Source organism: Platichthys flesus, chromosome 11 (assembly GCF_949316205.1).
Source record: "Platichthys flesus chromosome 11, fPlaFle2.1, whole genome shotgun sequence".
NCBI lineage: Eukaryota > Metazoa > Chordata > Actinopteri > Pleuronectiformes > Pleuronectidae > Platichthys > Platichthys flesus.
In genome coordinates, this window is record NC_084955.1 from 24,869,759 (window position 1) to 24,874,388 (window position 4,630).

A 4,630-nucleotide genomic window follows, 5' to 3' on the forward strand; every position below is an offset into this window, starting at 1 on the left:
TATTTGTCCAACGCCTCTTTGTTGCTGGTGCAGTGCACTGGTACCGAGAGCTGTGGTGTGGGAGGAGATGGTGGTACTTTCCTTTTTAACAAGATACTTGGCACCGTTAAAATGACTCGAGCACAGGCTGAAGGTCACTTTGATCAAGTGAAATGTCAGAGGACGAAACCATGAAAGGTCATAAAACCACAAAATGTCATAAAAGATCAGGATTCAAAAATAAAAACAAGTTAGACATTGTGTGAAAATCAAACTCTGCATTTTGCCTCCAGGCTGTTTTGAAGTGGAAAACAACGACTGGTGATCAACGTGTCGAGCTTCCGGACATCAGTTGATGAGTAAAACATGTTTGTGTTTCTGCAGATCCAGTAAAGTCGGTTCACACATCAGTGGATCAGGAAAAACAGTCGTCAGTCGCAGCCGGTGAGAATCTGATGAGAAGAGTCGTTCAGACAAGTTGAGACCGGACTTCATCATGTCACCTCGATGATGCTTCACTCGGTCACATCATGGGTTGTGTAACGCAGCTGAGGAGCCGGTTGTTTAAAGCTGAGTCAGCGATGAATGATGTCACACGGTGAAATAACAAGGCAGAACTTTTATTTTGTTCATCAGCTGTTTCAGCAAAGTACAGCTCATAACACAGCAGCTGGTGGGTTGGATCAAACACAAGTAGAGGATGTTTAAACAAGCAAAGGAAATCCAAAGTCAACACTGAGCGTTATTAAGAGAAGAAGTACACAGGGACAGTGCTGCAGGAATGTCCTTTGTGGACCAGGGTCAAAAGTTTGTTGTTTGGCCCCTATTCCCCCCCCCCCCAAAAAAAACTATACATAGAAGTTGTATTATTTTCCAACACATCCATCAATTACTCTGGAGCTGAAAAAATGTATGGATTATAGTTATAGTACATGTAAACGTTTTGTTGTGAACAGTGAACATAACATTTGAGGTTGTTGACTGTCAGTCAAACAATTGTTTAGATGACGTTTGTCTGGTTCTTGCTTTTTCTTTCTAAAATATTTCTGTATATTATTATAATATTATGTATTTAAACCAAATTGCCATCATGAGCCATATTCCTGTTTTGTATTGAAGCGACGCGGCAGCAGGTGGTGTGTGTGCGGTGATGCCAGGCTGGAGTTGGGTTATTGGAGTTCATGACAATCATCCCTGGAGCTGCTGATGATGACTCAGGGAGAAGCAAACAGTTTTGACGGTGTTTGGATAATAGTTGTTTGAGGTTATTGTTTCATTTTGTTTTTTTAAACCTTAAAAAACACAACTGAGCAAATAAATGTCACATAGGGACCATAAGTGATTAATCGGGTAGCAGAGCAGCATCAGAGGCCTTGAGGTGTCTGACACCTTCAGGGAACATCGACTAGTACCTTTCACTGTTCACTCCCACATTTCACTCATTAATAAATAATGATAAAAGATGATGGTTATGAAACGTGTGTATCACAAAGATAATTCTCGGTTGCAGCGTCAGATCAGGAGCTTGAATAGAACTTGATGGCTTCCTCTATTTTGAATGATCCAGGACTTTGTTCCCTCAGAGGTCGGCACGGACACGAATGAACGCACAACCGACTCAACAACCAAAACCACATTACAGAGAAACACAACTTAGAACAAATTCCACAACAAACTCACAAACCACAAGACAAGTCTGCTCCATGTGTCTGTCGTTGTGACGATGGGGGCCTGATAATGTTGAATGGGTGAAAAGCTGAATGGAGCCAGACGATGGGGGGGGGAGGTATGCGAGGCGTTCAGGGTCACACGGCAGATCGCGTTTCACTTGAACCCCTCGGCCGGCTTTTGTCTGAACGAGGGGAGCCCATTTCCCCTCGGCTTTGATGTCTCCTCCTCCCACGCTTCCACGCCTCCTCTCTGTGCGGCCCTCGTCCCCCCCCCACGCCAACCCCCTCGCCCTCCCACGCAGACGCAGACACACACACACACACACACACACACACTGGGTCCTTACGGGAAACCTGAGACCAGGCTGCGTCTGGAGGTGAACACATGGCCATGAGCCAGAACACCTCATCAAATGACTGCATGTGGAAAACATTCAGGATAAAAACCAGCGGGCGAGTCTGGAAGCCTTTGTGTTTAAGTCCTAAACGAACGGGAGAATAAGTAAAAACATATTTTAAGTTGACTTTTTGCAGAACGTTACTCATGTTGGTAAAAGTCCAGGATCTGTTGAGTGAGACCAGGAACGAGCCCAGGGTGCATTCTGGTCCTGGTTGATCTGAGTTCTGACTAAACTATCTTGAATCATCCAACACCCAAACACTCTTTGTCCAAATTTGGAGATGCTGACGTGAAGCCAGTTTTATCCCAAAAGTGAACACAAATAACCTTATGAGGGAAAAGTTCAATGCAAAATATAAGACCTTAAAAGTCTAGTTTAGAATTTATACTCAAAGTACAGAAAGATATGATTAAAAGTTTTTTTGTACTTGCTCTCTACTCACACACGAGTGGTGTTGGTGTCAGTAGCCCTGCTGCTCCCTGACCTCCGCTCTCAGGTAACCACACTCATGATTAAAACATCAGGTTCCATCGTGTGTGTCCACGTAAAGTGATCTTAATTCTGTTGGAAGTCGGACATTTTAAATTGGAATGTCTGAAATCTGAGTTTTCCGTAACGTAGCATTAGCATTGTCAATATGTTAGCCTGTCCATGTTAGCATTTAGCTCAAAACACTACTAACATTATATCTGCTAAACAACAACATGTTAGCATAGTCATCAAGAGCGATGTTAGCATTTAGCTCAAAACCCGAGTGCAGCTTTACATAGAAGCTAGCACAGTTGCAGCCTGTTAGCATTGTGTTGGAAATAGAATCTTAGTTTTTATTTATTGAAATTACTCTGTAAATAAAGTATAGATTGAAGTAAACACCACAACGTTTACAGACTGAATCATTTTACAAAAATAAATTCACATAAATCTTGATTTGAACAAACACACACACACACACTCACAGAGACACACAACAGTCTGTTCAGTTTGCCTCAGACTCTAAGCCGTCAGTCCTCAGTTGTCTTCACGCTGCATTTTTGCAAACCATAATATTTACATTCAGCATGTGACCTAAATTTCCATATCGCCCTTCAATGTTAGTGTGTGTGTGTGTGTGTGTGTGGGGGGGGGGGGGGGGTAATCCATCTTAACGATAGCTGGGCATCTCAATCTAATTTATACGGCAAAACAACATGTGGTATGTAAAGCATGCCTTTGATTGCATTGTTGTGGGGGCTTCTGCTGTCAGAGGTGGCTTGGGGGCCCCCCCCACACCCGGCCCGGGGTCCGTCAGCCAGACGGCTGGGGTCAGAGGGGGGGCGGGGGGGGGCTCTTCCCGCACACAGCCGCTTCGCTATTGAGGCCGGCGTCCTTCCTGCAGCCAAGCTGATGTCAGGGCTGAGGAATGTGCAAAACACAGCACAGTGGGGGGCCTTGTTCTCCCACACTGAAGAGTCCTTGGGCAGGAATCCAAACCACATGCCACACACAGAGGGCCGGCACTCGGGGGGAAGGGAGGACGGAGCGGACAGAAGACGGAGGACGGAGGACGGATGTGGTTTTTAAGATCTGTAATATGCAAGAGATCAGCGAATAACACCAGGAGAGAGGTCTGGACTCGCAGACGCTGTAAAAGTTTATGAACTTGAACTGGACTTGAATGCTTTGCAGGGAAAAGGAAAAACATCCCCCCCCCCCCCCCTCCATCCCCCTCACCATAACCTCAACAATCATTGTTTTTTAGCTTGCTTGCAGAAATGAGAGTGAAACATAATAACCAATCACATTGATGCTCAGCCTCGTCCAATCAGGAAGAAGCAGGTCAAAACAACCAGGTGCAACTGAGAGCACAGAAATAGAAATAAGCCACATAGAGCAGATCTCAGGTGCAGCAGTGCATATTATTAGTTTTAATTCACTCATAATTATTTCACTTTCTCTTTGATGCTGATCCTCTCGGTAGGTTTATAATTTGCTGCACTCACTGGCCAGCGTCTCTTATTGGTTTCCTTATTGTCCACCTGCTCGTACCTGTTTGTCGAGGGCAGGACTCTGGAAATCCCTGAACCTGTTTGTGCTCATCAGGCTGGAGCCTCTAATGAAAACATAAAAAAACATTTCCCTGCTTCTATCAGGACTTAACGTCTATGGAAATCACAGAGAGATAAAATAAGAACGACCTCTATTGATTGTTTCTTTTCAGGAGAACTCTGCATCCTCATAATAGTCATAATATTCATAACCTTATTGATAGTACCTGTCAAAACAGACATTAGAAAATGCTTCACAGAGGAGAAAGATTAAAACAAATAAATATTTGTTCAAGCAACGGTCATGAAAAAGACAATCGGTTATGTACTTTTTGAGTGATGATTTAAAGAAAGAAGTTTAATATTTGACACAATATAAATTACCCGAAAAACAGAAACTGAAAATAAAAACCCTGAAAGTCCCGTAGTGGTGACGCCATTCTCCCTTTTTAAAATAAATGACTTGTTTATAGTGAATTAAACGAAAGGTACTTTTTCATAGTAAATTTCATGGGAGATAAAACATGCTGATAAAGATAAGAGTCAAGAGTCAAGA